This window comes from Callorhinus ursinus, unplaced genomic scaffold, assembly GCF_003265705.2.
Source record: "Callorhinus ursinus isolate GAN/ISIS: 27379988/994484 unplaced genomic scaffold, GSC_fseal_2.0 scaffold28, whole genome shotgun sequence".
Lineage (NCBI taxonomy): Eukaryota > Metazoa > Chordata > Mammalia > Carnivora > Otariidae > Callorhinus > Callorhinus ursinus.
Window position 1 is genome coordinate 18,902,608 of NW_027397090.1, and position 22,665 is coordinate 18,925,272.

At 56.5% G+C, this 22,665-nt stretch overlaps 1 protein-coding gene across 1 annotated transcript in view; it reads left to right on the top strand.

The window, feature by feature from the left end:
* Positions 1–859: 859 nt before the first annotated feature.
* Positions 860–22,665, top strand: part of SEMA4D (semaphorin 4D) — a 92,361-nt gene continuing 70,555 nt past the window's right edge. Inside the window, exon 1 of the mRNA XM_025891372.2 lies at positions 860–953. The gene's annotated coding sequence lies outside the window, so the exon portion shown is untranslated. The remainder of the gene's footprint in view (positions 954–22,665) is intronic.

Genomic DNA, 22,665 nt, shown 5'->3' on the forward strand with positions numbered 1-22,665 from the left:
CTTCCCAAGGTTACCTCTCCCCCCAGGGCCAAAGGGAACAGTCTTTGGGGGCCACCCAGGGCCCCCCACACCCTGCGTTAGTACAAACGTGTCACCAGGGGCCTTACTGGGAAACGGTTTGCCATTTGGTGTAGAAGACAGTGAACACGTGGCAGACACTTGGCGCGGAGGCCCAGAAGGGCTTGGACAAACCTAGATTGGACGAGGTACCTGCCCACCTCACTCTGGGAAAATGCAGGGGGTCTGTTTGGAATGTTCTTGCCCGAAGTCAGACTTACTAAGAAGCAAAGGAACAGCCATCCTGGGAGCCCACACGGTCAGTCCACACATTTGTGCTGGGCAGGTTCCCAGCAGAGTTGGCAAGAGAGCCTGGGGGCGCAGGAGACCTTGGGGATTTGGGGGGCCTGGAAAGGGTGCGGTCAGCCCAGGCTCCCAGAAAGCACAAGCTGGTCCATTAGCAGGTGAGGAAGGGGGGTAACCGGGCCCTTCGTCGGAACTGGTGCTGGACCCAGCAGAGGCCTGGCCAGGGCAGGGGCAGCCTCCGAGGCCCTGCGGGGCGAGGAGGAGGGAGGCAGAGAGGGGAGGCGGGCGGAGGGAGAGGAGTAGTGGAGGAAGGTGAAGAGAGGGGAGGGCAAAGGGGAGGGAGCGGGCGGGGGGGGGGGGGGGGCCGGGGGGGGGGTGGGGGGGGGGAGGGGGGGGGGGGGGGAGGGGGGGGGGGGGAGCGGAGGAGGGGCCTGCGCGCCGCCCCGCGCCCTCCCTCCCGCGCCGGCCTCCGCGCCTTCGCGCGCCGCAGCATCCCCGCGCCGCCGGGCCTCGCCGCCCCTCCGAGCCCGGCCCGAACCGGCCCGCAGCCCCCGCCCCGCCCCGCCCCGCCCGCCGCCGCCGCCATTCCTGCGCCCGCGCTCGCCGGGCCGGGCACTGCCGAGACGCGCGGCCAGGACGCGCCACGCCAGGTAAGGGCCGGCGGGCGGCGGGAGCGCGCGGGCCCGGCAGGTGCGCGGGGGCGGCGGGACCCTCCTAGAGACCCCGGGCCCCCGATAGTCCCCCGGAGCCTCCACCCCGCCAGACCCTCCCGGAGTCTCCGCCCCGGAGCCCCCCTGACTCCTCCCCGGACCCCCGGACCCTCCCCGGAGTCCCTTCCCTGGACCCTCCCAGAGTCTCCGCCTGAGAGCCCCCGGCCCCTCCCAGGACCTTCGGGACCCCTCCCCTCCCGAGCACCCTCCGGGCCCGGCGCGCAGGTGGCTCCGGGGGCGCAGGGCGCGCAGCCGATCGGGGCTGCGAGCGGGGGCGGCGCTCAGACCAGGCCCGCCGCGCCCCTGGCCATTGGGCCCGCGCCGGCTCCGGCCACTTGGGCCTGGCCGGGCTCCGCGGGCTTCTATTTCGGTCCGGAGGCCGCGGCCCCAGTGCGCCCGACCGGAGGCGCGTACTCAGACAGGTGGGGCAGGTCAGGGCCCTGGCGGTGAGTGCTGCAGGCCTCGGCTTCCTTCAGGGTTTCCGCTGCGTGATTCTAGAACAGCCAAGGGGAGTCAGCAGCTTTAGCTGGGGCTGCACCTGTTGCAGCCGCCTAGTGAGCGGCGGGGAGCCGAATCCCCTGGGGTTTTGCCAGTGCACACATGGAAAGGAGAGTTGGGTGGTGGTCGTTGTCTTCGTTTATTGGATTTAGTGTTGGGGTGCGGGGGGTGCGTGTGAGTCTGTAGGTGGGCAGTTCACGGAAAATGAGGCCTGTTGTCAGGGGCTGGGCCCTGCTCTCCAGCCCTGTGCCTCCCAAAGTTGCTCTGCTTTTGTTTTTAAAAGCCTCCCCTTACCTTGAGCATGGCCAGGCCCGTGGGTGGCCAGGCCGCTGTAGGCCAGGCCCGACCGCTGCAGGCCAGGCCCGACCTGGGGCTGTGGCCAAGCAGCTGGCCCCCCTGTTCCCGAGTCTATTCAAGTCCACCAGGCGCCACGGAGCGGAAGTTTCCTTTGCCGGCGGTGAAGTGACATCGTGGGCTGTCACCTCATATCTGCCCAGGCCTGGGGCCAGCCTGCTGGTGGCTTGGGCACCGTTATTTGGGAGTGTTTACTGTGTCCCAGAAACAGGCTGCCTCAGCCAGCGCTGGGGCCAGGATTCTGGTGGAGATAATGCCCCAATTGTCACTTGAACGGTTGGTGTCTATGCACATCGTCTGCAAAAATAGAGAAGAATAAAGCCGGCCTGCTCTGAGTACTCCAGGCACCGTGTGCCACCAGGGATAAAGCCTCAGGTTTGAGGGGATGGTGAGGGACTCACTGGCTGTTTCTGTGGCCGAGGACTGGCCCTCGGGGAGCCAGACCCTCGCTTCAGGCTGGAAGTGTCTGTGGTACACGCAGCAGGTGAATGAAAGGAAGGAAGGAAAGCTCATCAGTGACAATGGGAGGTAGCTCTGCTCCACCACTCCGTTGCAGGACCATGAGCTGGGGGGGGGGTGACCGACTCCCCACGATGAGCTTTGCCATCTGTTTGCCCCTGAAATAGTGCTGTTGAGTTCCTCTGCCCACCCTCTGCCCAGACTAGCATTTTCTGTTGGAAAATGCAACTTTGCAGAGCCCCCTCCCCTGGTGACTGGGGTGGCCTGCTGGCCTTGCTCAGGCCCTGGCGGGCAGTGCACACACCCGAGCTGGGGTGTGGGGTGCAAGGCCACGCTGCACAGCTCTCCAGCGGCTCTGGGGCACGGGGCGGTGGGGTGAGGGGAGGCAGGGAGATGACCTTAATGACATCATTGCCTTGGGATCCCCGCCATGTGGGTTATCTGAGGCGGATTTCATCTTGAGGGCCTTCCCCACACCAGGCAGGGATGTCTAGGCCAGTCTTGGGAGTGCCTGCTAATGGCCGGCTCCAGTGCCAGCCCATAGCAAAATCAATAACGCATTGCAAAGATCGTGGGTCCTCTGCCTCTTCCACACCCAGTGTGGACGGGCCCAGGCCTCCGGCCCCTCCCTCTGGGTCCCATTTCTGGTGTTGAGGGAGGAACAGGCAGGGCTGGGAGGGTGGCTGCAGAGCCTTCTCCTGACGCCGTGTCCTGCGTGGTGAGTCTGGGACCAGAGCCCCTGGGTCGGCAGCTGGGACCCTGGTCCCCAGGCATCCCCACTGCTGGCTGGGGTAGGCCCCTGCTGCTGTGGCCAGGGATTCGCTTCCCGATTGTTCCATAATTTACAGTGACTTTCCTCTTCGTCTAAGAATTTGCTTGGTTGGAAGAGCTGCCGGGAGGTGAGGTGGCCGGCAGGAGCTCCGAGCACCCCCACGCACCCCGGCTCTTCCGGGAGCAGCAGTGGTAGTCTGTTAAGTGGCTGGGCGGTGAAGCTGGCCATGCAAAACCCTACAGATGAATTTGCTGTCGGCTGATAGGGGTTGGTGCTGGGAGAAAGGCCACCGGCTTCGCAGTTCCCAGCTGGGAGCAGTTGCTTCTCTCTGGCCCCATCACCATGGCAGAAGGGAGACTAGAAGAAGGAAAATGGCCGAACAGAAGGGATGGGGGCACCGGGGTGCGGGGGGGGGGGGGAGGCCCCCTTTGCCGCGGTCTTGGGTCTGCCCCCACACCACCGGGCTGGGGCCATCTGGGGACGTCTTGGGGCGTCGCCTGAGAGCAGGGCCGGTCAGGCAGGCTCGTTGGCAGTGGAACCGGGGCTCAGCTTGCAGCAATTTCCAGGCTGCCCGTTGTTGGTGGGGGTGACACGGGGAAGCGAGGATTTAGTAGGAGGAAATACCTGCTGATTCGGGAGGGTGCGTAGTCGGCCTTGCCTGGAGAGGGGGTGGCGTTTGTTGGCACAACAATTAAGGTGATTTTGGGGCTGAGCAAGTAGCCCATCCCAGTTCCTTGAGTGGCTCACTTTCAGCTTGCCTGACCCTCCCCGAGCGCCGTGCCGGGGCCGGCTCCCTGCGCCGGCTGCCACTCGGGGGCTTTGAAGCAGCCTGGGGCATCCAAAGTCTGGGTGCGCCTCCAGTGGGATGGGGACCCTTCTGTGGTCTAAAAGCCTCAGATGCTGTCCATGAGGGCGCAAACTGCACCCTCTGCCTGGGCCACTTCTGAGCACCTCCCCGGGACTGCGGGCTCTGGACAAAATGCAGTCAGACCAGCACTTGATTTGCCTCAAGAATCATTCTTTTAAAAAATTATGGTGTTTATGAGACAGTTGATATTTGTTATGCAAGTGATGATTTTAAAAGAATGGTCATATTCCTTAATAGCAGTGCTGTGGTCATGCTGAAATGACCTGTGAGCCATGGACATGGGAGGGTGTGCAGAGGAAGCAAGAGAGCATTTGGGGCCTGGTTCGCATCAGCAGGGTGGGAGGTGGATGGGTTGGGAGGGGTGGCCTTGTCCAGGGGTGGTTGGGTCTGGGGGAGAGTACCTCGTTAACCCTCATTATTCAGTTCTGTCCACTTACTTTATTTTCAAAATACTCCATGATAAAAAGTGTACCGTAACCTAAGAACCGCATGTCCCCTCCCAGAAACATGCCAGAGGTCCTTCAGCTCATGACACAGTGCAGAGGTTTCCTTCAAAAGAAGTGCCAAAACATGAAGTGAAACCACTGCTTCTTCATGGAGAATGTATAGAAGGAGCCGGTTTTCGTGTGCGTACATGTCAAAAGCAACCTCGACAGGCACATAGCGTTTGTTCAACAGATAATTGTGGAGTGCCCGCTGTGGACAGCAGGAGCTGCTCCAGGCCCTAGGGTGTGTGTGTGTGTGTGTGCATGCGTGCACATGTGTGCATGTATGCATATGTATGTGTGTGTGTGCTGTGTAAGTGTGTGCGTGTGTGTATACGTGCTGTGTGTGCATGTGTGTGTGTGCATGTGTGCGCACATGCTGTGTATGTTTGTGTGTGTGTATATGTGCTCTGTGTATATCTGTGTGTGTGCATGTGTGTGTGCTGTGTATGTTTGTGTGTGTATGTATATGTGCTGTGTGTGTATACCTGTGTGTGCATGCTGTGTATGTTTGTGCGTGTGTGTATATGTGCTCTCTATATATCTGTGTGTGTGCGTGTGTGCATGTGTGTGTGCTGTGTATGTGCGTGTATGTATATGGGCTGTGTGTATATACCTGTGTGTGCATGTGTGTGCTGTGTGTGTGCATGTGTGTATATGTGCTGTGTGTGCATGCATGCGTGTATGTGTGCATATGAGTGTGCGCATGCTGTGCATGTGTGTGTGCGTGTGTGTTGGAGGAGGAAGTGTGCATATGTATTGGGGGAAGAACAAAGGAAGGGATGAAAGAGGAAGGGGAACTACTTTTTTCCCTTCTATGTACTTCTGTTCAGTTAGTTGCTTTTGTAATGGAATTGTTTTTTTTTTTTTTTAGTCTGAAAATTAATGTTTAAGAAGGGTTTCTCCATTAGGTAATACAATATTCTATTCTAAATACTCCAGGTTTCTACATCTAAATTTATTACGAACGGGACTTGATTTGTAGAAATCCGTGCTCCTGCACACCGTACTAGGGATGACGTGGTTTACGTGAGGCGCTCTGGAGTTAGCAGTCACTGGCCCTCTGAGCAAATGCTCTGTGGGCCGTGAGGACACAGACATGGGCACCTTGCCCTCGGCCGCCAGGGAGACCAGCCCCAGACCCTGAGCCTCGAACGCCAGCATGTCGCCCAGCGAGGCCAGACCTTGGTAGAGGTCGTCTGTGCTCTCCTGGGGCCTGGGGCCTGGGGCGGTGGGGGGGCCTCAGCTCGGACCCACCCCGGTCCTGGTTCAGGTGGAGAGGCATGTCCCCCTCTGTGGCCCAAGAGCAAACGCAACCTTGTCCAGAGCCTTGGCTGGCACGGTCCCCCGGCGGGTGGCGGTGCAGCCCCGTGGGCAGTTCCACTCATTCTCTGTGCTTGCTTTGTTTCTGTTTTCTCTCAGTAGAGGGTATGTTAAGTCACTTCACTAACCAAAAAGCGTAAAGATGGTGAGTCTGCCAAGTGGAAAGCACAAATGGCTTGGGATCCTAAGGGTTTTTCCCCTTATTTGCCTAGTGCAAGACATTCTAGGAGCTTTAACCACCAGAGTAGAATTTGCTCTGATCCCGCATTCGGGTGGTGTTTGGCTCTGCCCCGTGTGTGTTGAGGTGGGTGCTCTGCCCACACGCTTAGGCGCCCGCACCGCGTGTCCTCTATGTGGCGAGGGAGGGGCCCGCCCCCGGTGGCGCTGCTCCGAGCCCGTGGTCCAGGCTGCAAGTCTGCGGGGCGAGAGCCGCCTGCCGTCGCTCGGGACCAGAGCATGACGTCTCCCCTCATGGGGGGCCCACCAGCACCTCACACATTCGTCCGCCGAATGGAGGACTTCCCCTGGCGGCGGCGTGCCGAGCGCCCATCACAACAAGAAGCCGAGGCGCTGAGGGCCGGGCCCGCGGGGCGCTCCCGCCAGGCTGAGGGAGAGGGCCGGCCGACGAGGGGAGAGAAGTCAGGTTCTGTCCCACGCGGGGCCGTCGTGGGGTGTTTGGGATTCGAAGTCAGGTGGCCAGAGGGCGGGAGGGGCACTGGGGTCGGGCCACGTCCCCATGTGTGGGAAACATGGCAGCTCATGGGCGGTGCAGCAACAGAGGAGGCCAGGGGGACCCCGAGACTCAGGCTCAGACGACCGGACGCAGGGTGCAACTGGATCACCCCGAGGTGGGGCCGTCGCGGGCGAGCCCTTGTGGGGAGTCAGAGGGGATGGCCGCTCTCCCGGTCGTGCCTGTGAGCCCGCGCCGTCCACGTGCAGGTGTGAAGAGCTTGTGGGCTGGCGAGGCTGGGGTGTCAGCCCGCTGCTGGGGCAGAGATGGAGCTTTTATCCTGTATTTTGTTTGATTTTATTATTTTGAGAGAGCACGAGAGCGGGAGTGTGAGCACGCACACGCAGACGGGGAGCGGGTAGGGGCAGAGGCAGAGAGAGAGAATCCCAAGCAGACACGACGCTGAGCGGGGAGCCCAACATGGGGCTCAGCCTCATGACCCTGAGATTCTGACCTGAGCCGAAACCTCGAGTCGGACGCTCGACCCACGGCGCCACGCAGGCGCCCCCAGGGATGAAGCTTTTAAAAGCTGCGAGTCAGCACGGGACAGCCAGAGGTAGGGAGAGGAGAGGACACCCGAGGGACCGTGAGCGGTGGCCGGTGAGGCCGGAGGAAGGCCGCCCAGCCGAGGGGTCCCGTGCGGTGAGGGCTCAGAGCTGACCCCAGCCACCTGGAGGAGGCTGGCCAGCTGAGGTGGCATGGGGGCGTGTTCGGCCAAGAGCTCAGGAGGCAGGGAGGGGGGACTGCGGCCCCTGTTTTGCGAGCTGGCCTTGCGGGGGGGCCCGGTCAGTGGGGTGGGGGGCAGCCAGGGTGATGTCGGGGTCTGGGTCCTGAAGGGAGGGACAAGCCGTGAAGGCAGTGGGGAGGTGGCTCTTGCCGGAGTCCTCCAGGTGGGGGAGCCGGCCGGCCCCGGGGGTCTCCCCCCCAACTCGCAGTGTGGCCTGCAGCCTGCGTGCACTGCACCTCTGCTCGCCACCCCACCCCCCTGCTCGGGGTCTATGCACAGGAGGGGCCGGGGTGCCAGAGGACGCTGTGGAGGCACGGGCGGGAGCTCACGGGTGGTGGGCACCGGGGGCCCTGGAGAGCTGTCCACCGGGTGCCTGGGCAGGGTGGGCTGCCGTCTGACAGTGCTGGGCAGAAGAAGGGAGAGGGGCAGGTCCACTGCGGGGCGGGTCTGCCCCGAAACCGAGGCTGGAAGTGGGGCCCCGTCCTGGGGCTGTGTGGCCGCAGGGGGACTGTGAACGTTCCCTCTGGCTGTGACTTGGCATCTGCCACAGGTGGGCCCGGGCCACCAGCGAGGACCTGGGTCTTGTGTAGGACAGTGAGTTCGTCCCGGGGCACCTGGCCACTGGCTGAGAGCAGGTCTGTGAAGGCGTGGCCCGCAGGTGAAGGGGAGTCCTCGAGGACTTCCGTGTAGGATAGCCCTGGGACCCCGCAGCCCCCCCGGGATATCTGCCCAGAAGAGCCGAAGACCGGCATTTGAGCCAAATGCTGTGCGGGACTGTTCACAGATGCACACGCAGCAACAGCCGTGAGTTGGGAGCCACGCAGGTGTCCGCGGTGGATGAATGGCTGGGTGGACGTGTCCCGCCACACCGGGACAAAGCGCTGACATGCTACATCGCAGATGCCCCTGGGAAACATTGTGCTAACTGAGCAGGGACATATTGTGTGATTCCGTCTACGTGAAATGTCTGGAATAGACGGGTCCGCGGAGACCGGAAGCAGTCAGGGGGCCTGTGGCTGGGGGAGGGGTTGGGGGGAGTTCATGCGAGTGGGGTTTCCTTTTGGGGCAAAGAAAGGGCTCTGGAGCTGCATCCTGGTCTTGTTTGCACGACGCTGGGAACGTACTCTGTGTCACCACGTGGTACGCTTTAACACGGAAATGTTACCTTGTGCGTGTTTTGTAATAGGTGGTATGAAGCAGGGCTCCTGGGTGGCTCAGTCTGCCTCTGGCTCAGGTCGTGATCTCGGGGTCCTGGTCTCCCAAGTCCAGCACGGGACTCCCTGCTCCAGGAGGAGCCTGCTTCTCCCTCTCCCTCTGCAGCTCCCCCCGCCCCCCCGGTGCTTGACGTCTCCCTCTCTCTCAAGTAAATAAATAAATCTTTAAAAAAAGATTTTGTAAAAAGCGTGTGCGTTCCTGTGCGCATCTTGGTGTGGAAGTGGGTTTTCCTCCTCCTGGGTAGCTGCGAACGAGTGCACCTGTAGGGTATGCAGTAAGCGTCTGTTATTTAACTTTCTGAGAAACAGGCAGACTGTTTTCCACGGAGCTTGGATCATTCCCCGTTCCCGTGCTGGCGTGTGAGAGGACAGTTTCCCAGCCTTGCTGTCACTTGCTGTCACCGTCTTTAATTTTAGCTCTTCTAAATGTGTTACGTGCTGTATCCCCGAGATTTTAGTTGAGCAGCTTTTCCTGGGTTTATATGTAAATATTCTGTGAAGTACCTGTTCAGATCTTCTGCCCACGTTTGAATGGGGTTGTCTTCTTATATTTGGGTTCTGAGAGCTGTTCACGTGTTCTGGATTCAGATATGTTGCAAATATTTTCCCTGTCTGTGGCCGCCTTTTTATTTGATTAATGACATCTTTCAAAGGGCAGATGTTTTCGGTTCTGATTCAATACCGTTTTATCGACTGTTTTTAGCCGTTTGTGCTTTTTGTGTCCTGTTTACGAAATTTTTGCCTAAGGCCTAGAGTCATGGAGATTTTTCTCCTGGGTTTTCTTCTGAAAACGTTAATGGTTTTATCCATTTTGTTGAGATCTGTTGTCCATTTTGAGTTCGTTTTTAACTGGAAAATGCCGAGGATTGAGGTTGTTTTCCATATTAGATAATCAGTTCTAGTACCGTTGGTTTAAAGACACAGTTCTTACCGTTGGATTCTCTCGGCATCATGTTTGGATGATGTAGTACCCGAGCTTATCGGTGTGGCTCTGTTTCTGGACTTGATTCTGGCCCATTCTGGATTGTTCCTTGTCGGCCCCCCAACCTCTGTGTCTCCATAACTGTTGCCTTATGAAAAGTCTTGAAGTTAGGTAGTGTGAGCCTCCCAACTGAGCTTTGTTTCTAGATGGTTTTGTCTAGTCTAGACTCTTTGCATTTCCATACGAATTTAAAATCCTCTTGTCAGCTTCTATAAAAACACTTGCTTGGATTTTTGACTGGGATCACATCAACTCCTTAAATCAGTTTGGAGAGAATTGACATCTTCACAGCACTGAGTCTCTCAGCCAACGAGGTGGGCCATCCCCCCATCCACGACCATCTCCCCCATGTCTCCTAGTGGTGACGTGCAGAGGCCCACATAGAGGTTTTATACATATTTTGTCAGATGTATTCATAAGTACTTCATGTTTTTTAATGTTATGAATGGATTTCTTAAAGTCTTACTGTGCAATTTATTGTGAGTGTTTACAATTGATTTTTTTTATTGCTTGTTTATTCTGTGACCTTTCTAAGTTTACTTATTTGTTTGAGTAGCTTTTCCTGTAACCCCTTAAGATTTTGCACATAGATAATCCTGACAGTTGTGAATAGGGACCATTTACTTCTTCTTTCCAACTGGAATGCTGTGTCTTTTTCTCCTTCATTCTCTTGTCTGGGACCTTCAGTACGCTGTTTCACCCAAGTGGTAAAAGTGGACATTCTTGCCTGTTCCCAATCATAGGAAGAAAGAACTTTATGCTTTTTCACGAAATACGATGTTAGGTGAAGATTTTATGTGGATGCCTTTTGCTGAGAGTTTTTATCGTGAATGGATGTTGAATTTTGTCATATGCTTTTTCTGTATCTATGGAGATGATTGTATGATTTTTCTTTCTTTTTCCTAAGTATGGTGAATTATGTTGATTAATTTTTGCATGTTAAACAGCCTTGCATTGGTAGCACAGACTCCAGATGGTCGTGAAGTATTATTTTTCCTACATATTGCTAGATTTAATTTGGTACAGTTTTGTTAGGGACGTTTATAACTGTATTCATGAAAAGTACTGTGTTCTTTTCTTGTAGTATCTGTCTGCTTTCGGTATCAGGGTAATGTTGGCCCCACACAATGATTTGGGAAGTATGTATTTATTATTTTTTTAAAGATTTATTTACCTAATTTAGAGAGAGCACGCACAAGAGCTTGTGAGCTGAGGGAGGGGCGGAGGGAGAGGGAGAATCTCAAGCAGACTCTACTGAGTGCAGAGGCCGACATGACCTGAGCTGAAATCAGGAGTCAGATGCTCAACCGACTGAGCCACCCAGGTGCCCCTTTATTATTTTTTTAAAAAGAGAGCTTGTGTGGGAGCATTTTGTTTCTTCCCTAGGTGTGTGATAGAATTTACTAGTGAAGCCATCTGGGGTGTTCTTTATGGGGAGGTTTTCAAGTAAGAACTCAGTGTCTTGACATAGGGCTGCGAAAATTTTCTGTAGGTTGGTCCTGGTGTTTTGTGTGTTCCAGGAATCTGTCCATTTCCTCTAAGTTGTCCAACGTGTTGGAATAAAGTTGCCGCATAATATTCCTTTATTATACTTTAACGTCTGTAGGATCTGCATGACGTTCCCTCTTTCATTCTGAGCCTGGAGTCTTCCAGTGCCTGGCGTTCCAGCCATCCAGCCATCCGATCCCCGGGTGGGAGGGAGGACACAGACCAGTGGTTTTGACAAGCTGCTCAGGTTATTCTAACCTTCCGCCAGACTTGAGAACCTTCCAGGTGGAGGAAGGAGGGATTGGGCTGTGCTTCCCGGTGTCCCAGCAGGTGTCCCAGCAGGTGTCTCAGCGCAGGAGAAGGCAGATCTGATCTGAGAGAGCAGAGCAGGATGTGGGACCCTCAGTCTGAGCGCGGGCTCTGTCTGGAGGAGGCCAGCAGGCGGCAGCCTTGGCGAGGGCGTTGGGCTCTGTGCCCGCCTTGGTGGAGTCCGCGGCTATGGAGGGTGCTCAGGACGTGCCTGACCCTAGAGTGCAGCAGAGCGGGGGACAAAGCCTGCTCTGCTGGGTGGCGGTTTGTGTTGTTAAGTCCGGTTTACTGACAAATAGTCTGTCTACAGCAGAAGTCGCCCCGCGTAAGGCCCTGCCCTGTGAGTTCTGATGCAGTCATGAAACCACCACCAAATCAGGATATGGAAAATTTCCTTAACCCTGCAGACTTCCTTGTGCCCTCTGGCTCTTGTTGCTGAGGCCTTGGGCACCGTGAGGGCCTGTGTTTACCCGGGAAGGAATAGACGGTGCTTTCGAAAATACTGTATCTGCACCGAAGGCTCCCTAAAGCTTGGCTTTAACCCAGACACTGAATTCCACGTGCGTCCCAGCTCCGTGTTTGGCAACAAGGGATCTTTCACCGTCCCTGTTCCTTGACCCACAGCCCTGGAGCCGTGGGTGCGTGATGGGTGTCGACATGGCTCCCGTGGGGTCCTTGGTGCTTGTCTCCCGTGTCCGAGCTCTCTAGAGCACATGGGCACACACACACGCACATACACGGATGTCCCGAGAGCCCGGCCCAGTCTCTGAGGCCTCTCATACCTGCCGTGCTTGACAAGCAGGTGGGTGTTTTACTGTCTGTTGTGCTTTTAAGTGGAAAACATGCTGAGGGAAGTGGGGCAGCCGCCTCGGCCCCTCCCACGTGGGTGAGGGCCAGCTCCTGGAGCAGGAGCATGTGGGGCCGTGGGTGCTCAGGACAGGTGGGCTGCGGGGCGGGCAGCGGGTGCAGGCTCTCCTCCCGCCTTGGCCTGTCACCTTCGCCCTGCCCGGTGGGCCATGGGGTCAGCCGGCGGGGGCCACATGATTAAGGGATAGGACAGTGACAGATCCCTTGTTGGTGAGCGTGGACCTGGGATGTGCGTGGATTTGTGTCGTGTGCAAAAACAAGCTTTAGAGAGGTTTCAGTGCATTTATAATATTTTCAAAAACTTTTTATTAGAATATTAAAACTTCACCGCAGTCAGGAAGCCTGGCTGCTTTCCAACCCTGAGAGTGTCTCACGGGTAAGACGTGCATTTTATATGGTGACCAGTGCACATGGGTGTGTGTGCGTATGCGTGCACACACACACGTGCGCACAGGCGTGCATGCACACAGCACACATGCACATATGCATGCACGCCTGTACGCACATAGTACTTGTGCACATATGCACACATGTACACACACATATGCGTGCACACACATGCGTACACACACCCCTAAAGCCAAAGTTTTCCTCAACAGAGCACTCACCCCTAGCTACACACAGTACTTTTGGTATGTGTTCAATTGCATCTAATTTAAAAGTTGTTTCTATTCACCCCCCAGTTTGAAAAACACCCCTCTTTGATGTTTGGCTCTGTGTGTTACGGCATGGATGTTTTAACACTTTGGCAGGATGCAAGCTGTGTATTTCATATTCTCGTGCCTGAGACTCCCTCCTTCTTGGTTTCTCTCTGTCTGTGGCCAGGATGAGGTGGGGCCTGGAGCATAAGGGGCCACAGCCCACCATGGACTGCATGCTCAGGAGCCACAGGGCTGGGAAACTGGGTCACAGCAGAGTCCCTGAGCTGAGCAGGCAGAACTGGATGGCTGGCATGTCTTTGAAACCCAAGGGAGTGGCTTGGGTTTCAAATGTGGGATCCTACAAAGTCTGCTGGCTCCCTCGGGCCTTCTGTGTGGGGGCCCACAGTCCCCTGGCACAGTGGATAAGACCACCCTGGGAATGTGATTTTTAAAAATAGATACTGAGGGCCAAGGTCCTGGAGAGCAGCCTTCAGGGAAAGGCAGGTCCCTGTCACCTGCAGTGCCCACCTGAGACTGCCTGAGCCAGGGGTGTGGGCTTGCCGTGAGCAGGAGAGTGAGCACTGTGTCCAGGGAGCAGGTCTCTTTGTGCAGTGGGTGACCAGCTCTGCACTGTCACCTTATTTCCAAAACGAGGGAGAACCAGGAGGAATGCCACCCCTCATCCCGGTCAGAGAGGAGGCAGCAGGGCAGTCGAACCAGATGGGAAACACAGCTCCATTCACTGCCCACCGCCAGTGCCCCGACCGCTGGGCAGCGCGAAGAGCAGGAGCCTAGCTCCTGGGACACAGACATGGCCTCTGAAAGCGTGTCTGCCGGCGGCGTGGCCACGGCCCGAGGCTGCCATGGAGCATGGGGTGCTTCCCTGGGACGTCGGAGGTGGGGCGATGCTGGTGAACGCCCTGCGGGTCTCTGCGCCTCGGAGGTGCAGATGCCTGTCTGCTCAGAGCCGAAGGGGACGCGTCTCCGGAAGGAAATGGGGCTGCAACCTGTGGTGTCATGGTTGTCCTCACCCACAGAGTGACCCGCGTGTGACCTCACGCCGGGCGTCCTGTTCTGGGGCAGCAGGACATAGAGGTGCCAGCAGACAGACGGTCACTTGCCTTGTGAGCGCCGTGGCGGGAGAGTGCATCCCAGTGGCTTCCACCAGCTGAGGCCCCTGCCCACGGCCACTCCTGCTGCTTCGTGGTGGGTCCCTGCCCAGCTTGGGGGTGGCCTGTCTCCACTTCCTTTCTGACTTAAAATGCAAGGGAAGGGCACGACCAACAGAGCAGCTGCAGTGGCCAGCAGAGACCTCAGGCCGTCCTGTTTCTCTCTTTCTCTCTCCCTCTTCCTTCCTTGGGGAGATGTTTGCTTGTTCTACAGTAACGTGCACACAGCTTGTCTTTGCTCTCCAGTGGAGGGGCCCCTCGTGTGGTGCCCAGAGCACCCTCAGCCCCGTGCCCCGAGCGCCCTGCTCCCCTGAGCTCCCCGCTCCCAGCTGGTCTCCGCAGAGGGGCCGTCGGGCTGGGTTTCCCTTCGTGCAGCCTGGCTTCTGCAGCACGCACCCCGGGTGTCCCTTGCTCCTGTGTGGTGTTGTCCACCTCCCAGCCCGCACCGTGCACCACAGTTTCTGTGCCTGCCATGCCGTTGGCTTGGTTTCCTCCCGGGCCGTTATAATGTGGCCAGTGATGGTGCACGGAAGAATGCCTAAGAGACAGCCGAGAGCTGCGTGGGGAGAAAGGCTGTGGTTGTAAATCCACTGAGATGCCGTGTCTGTCCTCCCCGTGGGGCAGGTGGCCTCGTGCCCACTTGGAGCCTGGAGCCCTGAGATGCCAAGTAAGGGGCTGATGGCCCTGTGGCCGCCATGCTGTGAGGGGGCCCGAGCCCCCGGACGGCCACACGGGCCCTGCAGCTGGCAGTCCTGGCCTCCGCGTGCTCCCTGCTGGGGCCTGGCGTGGGAGGGGACCGGCCTGCCTGTGACTGCCGCCCTTGGCCCTTGGGTCCCCCAGCCAGGGACCCCGACTTGGAGCCAGGATGTTGGGACTCCTGACCCATGGAACCACGAGAGCGTGGTAAGCACATCGCCCAGAGTCTGGGGTAGTTCATTATGCCGCGTAGTGGCCGGAGAGAGGGCGGTGGCTTGGGGTGGGGCGGGTGGCCTGGGGCATGGGTGCTGTATGGAACGGCACAGTGTGGCCCCGACAGGTGCCATGAACATGACTCCCTGCGTTCGTCTGTCATGTTTCACGGTCTGCACAGCAGGGAGGCCTTCCTGCTTTCTGGTAAACTGACAGGGAAGGAAGGGTGCTCACACCTGAAGTGTGCACGCAGGTGATTCCCCAGGCTGCTGTAACAGGGCATCATGAATGTGGTGGCTTCGAGAACAAGAATTGACACCCTCCCAGTTCCGGGGCCAGAAATCCAAAATCAAGGCATGGGCAGGACCATGCTCCCTCCAAGGACCTAGGGGAGGGTCCCTCCTGCCTCTTCCAGCGTCTGGGGGCTCCAAACATCCCTTCGCTTGTGCCCAGTCTCTGCATCCTCAGACGGCTGCCTTCTCTGTGTCTGGGTCTCTCCTCCATGTGTCTCTGGTGAGGACACTTGTCCATAGATTCAGGGACCACGCAGATGACCCAGGATGATCTCATCCTAACTCCGTGATGTTAACCTAATTATGCAAGGACCCTTTTTCCAACTAAGGCGGCGTCCACGGGCTGTGCGACCTGCCGGAGCACACGGAAGGCCAGGGAGCCATGTGTGGGGCGGGAGGGAGGCTGGTGGCTGGGCAGGGTGGGCGCCGGGGGCTGGCAGGCCTTCACTTTCTCCAGGATGTATTTCAGAGAGGCTTTATCAGCAGGAAAATGGAAACCACGGCTGCCGTCTGCACTCGTGGGAAGTTATAGAGGTGGGAGAGCGCAGTGGAAACTCGCCGCTTGGTGAAATAATTTTTCATTGACTCAGAAGGGAAACAGGAAAGGGCCTCCTGTCTTTTCATGTGAGTTTTTATCTCTGCCGGTGGGGCCTTTTCTTTTAAGTCATGTTTCTGCAAAAATGCTTGCCGAATCTGTATTGTGAACAGGAAGTCAGATATGCTGACTAACTTTTCCATTATTTTAATGGTGTTTTTCTTATGTGGAGAATGAAGGACGAGCACACCCCCTCCTCGCACCCAGGGGTACACCGTGGACCGCTGCGTTGCTGAGCTCCAGTCCGGGCCTTTCCTCTCACACGTGTGTGCGTACAGGTGCGCACACCCGGGACCACGGGTGGTTTCCCAGAGGCGTGGTCACGCCTTCTTCCCCCCAGTGCTGGGCCCTGACGCCGCACGTGGCTCTGTGATGGCCCTGCGTCCCTCACCCCATGGTGGAAATTCCGGTGTTTTCCTGTCGACCGCATCCTTGACCACTTCTCTTGGTGGACGTCAGAGAGGTATACGGAGGTGTCTTCTGGGAAAGCACAGCCTGTTTGGAGGCAGTTTGCCTGTAAGTGGTTGAACAGACGCGGATGTGCTCAGCTTGGAGACCAGCGTGGGCCATTGCCTGCTTCCCGTGGCCCCTCGGGGTGGGGGGTCCCCCAGGTCCAGAGCTCCTCGTGTCTGCTACTCTCAGGCAGACTTCGGCTGTCAGCCTGGCCCCCGCGAAGGGTGGGGCCCAGGAAAAGGACCTGGTGATGTGTGCCATTGGCCGTGTGTGTGCAGACACGTGGGCACATGTGTGCATGTATGTTCCTGGAAAACAGTGCACAGCAGACCTCGAGGACTGCATTCCAGAAGGCCTTCGTGGATCGAGGAGCGTCTGCCTGGGGGAAGGCTTATGGAACTTGTTTTCCGTCCGCCTTAATTGTATTTTTAGCCAAATGATTAATTAAACTCACCCCCCCCCGTTCCCCTCCACGTCTCTCGCTTGTCTGGAAAGGTAAAGCATGGGTGAGAATTCATCGAGACGTCATACGTGACACAGAGTGTCTTCCTGGGAGGCAGCTGTGTGCCCTGACCCCATGCTGCACACGCTGGGTGGTGAGTCCCTGATCATTTGCACACAGGGCTTTCCCTGGATCCCTTTATGGGGCACCGGGGGCTCACGGGATCCGCCTTCTCTCCACGGTGAGGTTCTGCTCAGAGGCAAGGGTGGCCCAGGCCAGGTGGCGGCTCAGAAGCTGTGTCCCATTGTCTCAGCGTTCTTCACAGAAGGAGAGCCGACCAGGGTGTGTGTGCGTGTGGTGTGTGTGTGTGTGCGTGCACGCACACACACAGAGAAAGATGTATTTTCAAGGGTTGGCTCACATGATCAGGGTGGCTGGCAAGTCTGAAATCTGCAGGCCAGCAGGTGGAGACCCCAAATCCCCACTCCTCGGGGCTCTGTCTTTTCTCTGCTGAGACCTTCAACTGATTAGATGAGGCCCATGCACATTATCGAGGGTGATTGGCTTTACTCAAAGTCTCTTGATTTAAATGTTAACATCAGTCAAAAAAGCCCTTCACAGAAGTCTCTGGAATAGCTTGACCAAATGTCTGGCCACACAGTGGTTCAGCCAAGTTGATACGTAAACTTAGCCACCAGGCCGATCCACGTCACCACATGCCTCAGCCCCGTGGCAGGATGCAGGTAACACACAAGCTTGCTTGTGGGGTGTGAGGACAAGGGGTGACTGCTCCCCGAGCAGGCAGGACTTGCGGCTTGTCCCCAGACGCCATGGGGCCGGCATTGGCCTGGAGGAACGTGACATTTTGTGCGTTCTGACGGTACTAGGAGCTCGTGCAAGAGGAGCCCATACTCACTGGCCACACTGGGGCCTCCCTGGTTCTGAGCTTTGTTTCCGTGGCCTCTGGCCCCATGTATCGGCCTTAGGGCCTCCCTGGGAGCCTCTAGGGGTGAGTCTATCAGCCTCCCCCCAGAGCAGGCCTGACTTCCGGCTTGCACTTGGAGGAGGTGTGTGTTCGCCAGAAGCCTTGGTGCTGTGCCTCCTGGTATCTCTTCGGGAAAAAGCCTTGGCTGGGGTCGAGGTCCTGCCATCTGGTCCCTGCCCTTCATGCATGGCTGAGGCTGGCCTCCTGGGCGCCTGGCATGCTCTTATCCAGCCTCTTGGCTGTCCAGTTAAGTTGCTGATAAATAATCACAGTCAGACAGAGAAAAGCAGTGTGGTATCCTGGGGCAGGCTCGGCCCACCATTTGCATGGGTTTGAAAACAACGCTCTTGGTGGAGACGTGGGGGCGAGCAGAGAGTGGCGCCCCAGCATTCCCCAAAACGATGAAGGGGTTGGTTTCTCTCTCTCGTTTCTACCAGGTGTGGTATTGGAGGTGAACAGAGGAGGAATGGATGAGTGAGCGGGCCGGTCGCAGACCTCGGAGGGGCGCAGTGGGGCAGCAGTGGGGCGGGCAGGCGTCAGGGCTATGGCCGTGGGGTTGGGCGGCAGCAGAGAACATTAGTCCTCTGGGCCCAGTGCTCGACGTGCGTGCGTCTCGTGGCTTCCCCGCGGGCTGAGGCTCGCAGAGCGGCATCACCTGGAACCAAGGGCCCACAGCCTCTCCTTGCTGCTGGGCGTGCAGGGGCACGGCGTGAGCCCCACCTGCCCCAGGCCTCGGAGACGTGCCGAGAAGCCTCTCGTCTCACTGTTTCTGAGAAGCACGGCCTTTCCCAGCGGTGCAGCTACTCTGGTGCTCATGGCCGGCCCCGGTCCTTCTGCGGGACCGGCGGGGGGCTCTGCGGGCACCCTGAACCTGACCCTGCCCGCTGGGGGTGGGGTTCGAAGGCACTGGTGCTGGAGGACAGGGCCCTGTGGCAACAGCAGGTGCCTGAGCAGCACAGCAGCTCCCGGCCCGCCCACAGGGTCTAATGCTCCAGCTGCTCTTCTCAGAAGTGCCTTCCGGAATTTTCCAGGGTGGCCTGGCGGGGCATCTGGGGCCTCCACAGTGGGGACCCCTAGGGGCTCCCCCGGGACAGACCTGAGACCTGGTGTCAGCCCCACGTTTCACAGTGGAAAGGTTTGGCCGGAGGAACGTGGCAAATTGAGTAGAAATGCTTTCTGTTTTCTCCTCTTTGAAGGACACGGGTCGGTCAGGAGGAGACTTGGGGAACAAGCCTGATGATTTTCCGTGCTTTCAGCCCCGTCCTCAGCCAGCATGTTCTTGGAATTGTAAAGCTTGGAAAAGCTAATGAAGTGACCATAGGCGTCAGACGCTGGGCCACGTGTTTGGAAGCTTGGGCGGTGCCAGGAAGTTTCACGGAGAGGGGCCTGAGTACCGGGAAAGGGAGAGACCGAAGCCGTTTACAGAGAATATTGCCTTGGCTCTCTTGTCCATGCATGCAAGGGAATACTGCTGGTGATTAGGAACGTGGAGACGTTCAACTTGGTTTATATTTGTATGTCCAGAGTAATCTTTGCGATGTTCTTATTTGGATTAAAATGACAGTGATTTCTTGACTCCAGAAGCAGCACGGAGTTTTAAAGGGAGGTTAATTCTCGCTGAAGTGCTTGCTGCACACGCGGCCGGGTGAATGAGTCATATTGTGTTTATCTGGGCTGTTTGTCGGTGCCAGGTGTCTACAAGCTGCGATTTGCATTTGGACGTCACTGGGGCTACATTTCTTGGCAGCCGGTGGGGTGGCGGGAGGACTGGTGCCCAGAAGCTGGTGCCCGTGCATCCACAAAGTGCTGGGGATGTTCTAGATCGGGAGCCTGGGCCCCTTCTCTCCCTGCCCCCACCCCTGGGGGCCCCTCGAGGAGGAGAGGAGGAAGAGGGTCCCCCCTTCTGCCACTAACTGATTCGCCCAGGGTCTCTGTAGCCGTCTGTCCAAACGAGGTTCTGGTTCAGGCTCTGCTCAGCCCAGGTCTGGCTGAAAGTGCAAGCTGGTTGTTCAGACCGGGGGTGGGTTCTACTTGGCTTTTGGTGGCCTCTTGTGGGAAGCAAAGCATGCACGACTCTTTAAAAATCCAGAGGGCTGGACAGAGTGACTACCAGTCTCACTTTTGTTCCCGATGACACCAGGAGCAGACTGGGAGCAGACCGTGTCCCCTGCGTAAGGGGGGTCCACGTGCACAGCGTGCGCAGGGAAGGTCTGGCGCGACGCAGGCCAAACCCAACAGCGGTGCGTCTTCTGGGCAAGCTGCAATGCAAGGCTTTCCCTGCTTGTTTTTGCAACTCTCTTGATGTTTTATGTTTGTACATACAGGGTTTTGTAAATCTGCTTTTCTGATGGAGAATAAAGGGTTTTATTGCAAGAAAATACACATAACATAAACTTGACCGTTCTGAGCATTAACTGTACAGCTCAGTGGTATTAAGTACACCCACATCGTCATGCAGCCAACACTGCCGTCCGTCCACAGGACTTTCTCAGCTTCCCAGAGGGAAACTCTGTCCCCACTAACCACTAACCCCCAGCCCCTGCGCCCCCCACTTCTCTATCCTGTGTGGTTGCCCCACGGGGGACCCCAAACAGATGGAATTATAAAGTATTTGTCCTTCTGTGTCTAGCTACAAATAAGTGTTTTTAAAACATTGCAATCACGGGGCGCCTGGGTGGCTCAGTCAGTTGAGCATCTGACTCTTGGTTTCAGCTCAGGTCATGACCTCGAGGTCATGGGATCAAGCCCCGTGTTGGGCTCCGTGCTCAGCGGAAGCCTACTTGATGTTCTCTCTCTCTCCCTCTGCCCCTCCGCACCCCTCTCTCTAACTCTCTAAAAAAAAACAAAAAAACATTTCTATCCAGTTTGTACGCAGGCATACCTCATTTTACCGTGCTACCCTTTATTGCGCTTTTTACAAACAGACGGTTTGTGGTGTGCGTTGAGCAAGCCGATCATCGTCATTGTTCCAACAGCATTTGCTGACCTCGGGTCTCTGTGTCACATTTTGGCCATTCTCCTAGTATTTCAGCCCTCTTCCTTACTGTGGTATTTGTTACATGATCTGTGATCGGTGCTTACGCCTCACGGAACGCTCAGATGGTGGTTAGCAGGTCTTAGCTGTAAGGTATTTATAATTAAGGTCTGTGTGTTTTGTTTAAGACAAAATGCTATTTATTTTACACGCAGTAGACGGCAATATAGTGTAGACACATAACTTTTACACGTGCTGGGAAAGCTACAAGATCCCTCTGACTCGCTCCGTTGAGATGCCGCTTCTTTGTGGTGGTCTGGAGCCCAACAGGCAACCCTCCGCGGTACGCCTACGGTCCTTTTTATCTTTTTTTTTTTTTTAAAGGTTTTATTTATTTGACAGAGAGAGACACAGGGAGAGAGGGAACACAAGCAGGGGGAGTGGGAGAGGGAGAAGCAGGCTTCCCGCCGAGCAGGGAGCCTGATGCGGGGCTCGATCCCAGGACCCTGGGATCACGACCTGAGCCGAAGGCAGATGCTTAATGACTGAGCCACCCAGGCGCCCCCTTTTTTTTTTATATCTTAATAGTGAAAATGACCTTTGGTGTACAGTTCTGTTATGAATTTTAGAACTTGTGTAGATTTGTGTAGGCATCACCACAGTCAGGACACGGGACAGTCCCATCCCCACCAGACCCGTCCCATACTCTCCCTTTGTCTTCACTCATAAGCAGCCACGGCTGCTGGTCTTCTCGGTCCCTGAGCTCACCTTCCAGGAATGTCTAACAAGCGGCGTCATGCGGTGGGTAGCCTTCCGCGCTGGCTCCTTGCACTCGGCATTGTGCCGGCGAGGCCGTGTGGTGGCCGGCCTATCTCTTTGGGAAGTAGCCTTCCATCCTAGGCTTGAACAGAGTTTCCAGAACCATCTGTGTGTGGGCTCTCTTGTGAACTCACGGCTCTGTCTCCTCGGTATGAACACCCAGGAGCGGGGTGGCTAGGTCATAGTGCAAGTGCATGTTTATTTTATCAGAAAGCCCCAGAATGTCTCCTGGAGTGGCTGCGGCATCTCACATCACAAGGGCATAGTTGTTCAGTACACAGACCCAGCCACTGTCCCAGTGGCTCCGCATCCTCACGCACAGTTTTGGTGCCATTAGCTGTGGCTTTTTCAGCCACCCCGATATGTGGATGGCATGTCTCATTGTGGCTTTCACTTGCACCTCGCGGGCCTTGTGACGTTGACCACCTTCCCACGTGCGTATCTGCCATCCTTACGTCCACTTTGGCCACGTGTCTGTTCAGGTCTCGTGCTCATATTTTAACTGGGTTGTGTGTTTTCTTCCTGTCGAGTTCTGAGAGTTTTTCACAATGTTCTTAATCCACATTCCTTGTCAGACTCATGACTTGCAAATATTTTCTCTGTAGTTTGTCTTTTAATTCTTGTGACAGGACCTTTTTCAGGGCATAACATTCCCATTTTGACCAAGTTCCATTATCAATTTACTGTCGTTAGAGCACGTGGAAACGGCTCGTTTTGTGTCACTGACCTTGTGTCCTGTGACTTTGTCAAACTCTCTTGTTAGTTCCGAGGGGCTTTTTTTTTTTTTTTAAGAAGTTCCTTAGGTTTTTCAACATAGGCAATATGTTGTCTCTGAAAAGAACTTTTTATTTCTTCCTTACTAATCTGAATGCATTTTATGTATTTCTCTTGCTTTTTCACAAGCCAGGCGTCCAGCACAGAGTCGGATAGGACCTGTCCCTGACTTAGGGGAAGGCGTTCAGTCCCCCAGCCCGCGGTGCCTTATTGGCTGTGGGTTTGCCCGTACACGCCCTTTGCCAGGGTGTGGGAGGCCCTCTCTTTGCGGAGAGATTTTGTCCTGAGTGAATACGGGATTAAATCAGATGCTTTTCCTATATGAGTTGATACCCTCATGTGTTTTTCCTTCCGTGGATGGCCAATTTGCTGTACTACATTTACTGATTTTCACATACTGAACCAGCCTTGCGTTCAGGGATAAACTCCACCTTTAGGTATACCACCGGATTCCATTTACCGGTATTTTCATGAGGATTTTGGGTCTGCGTTCATGAGGGATACTGGTCTGCAACCTTTCTG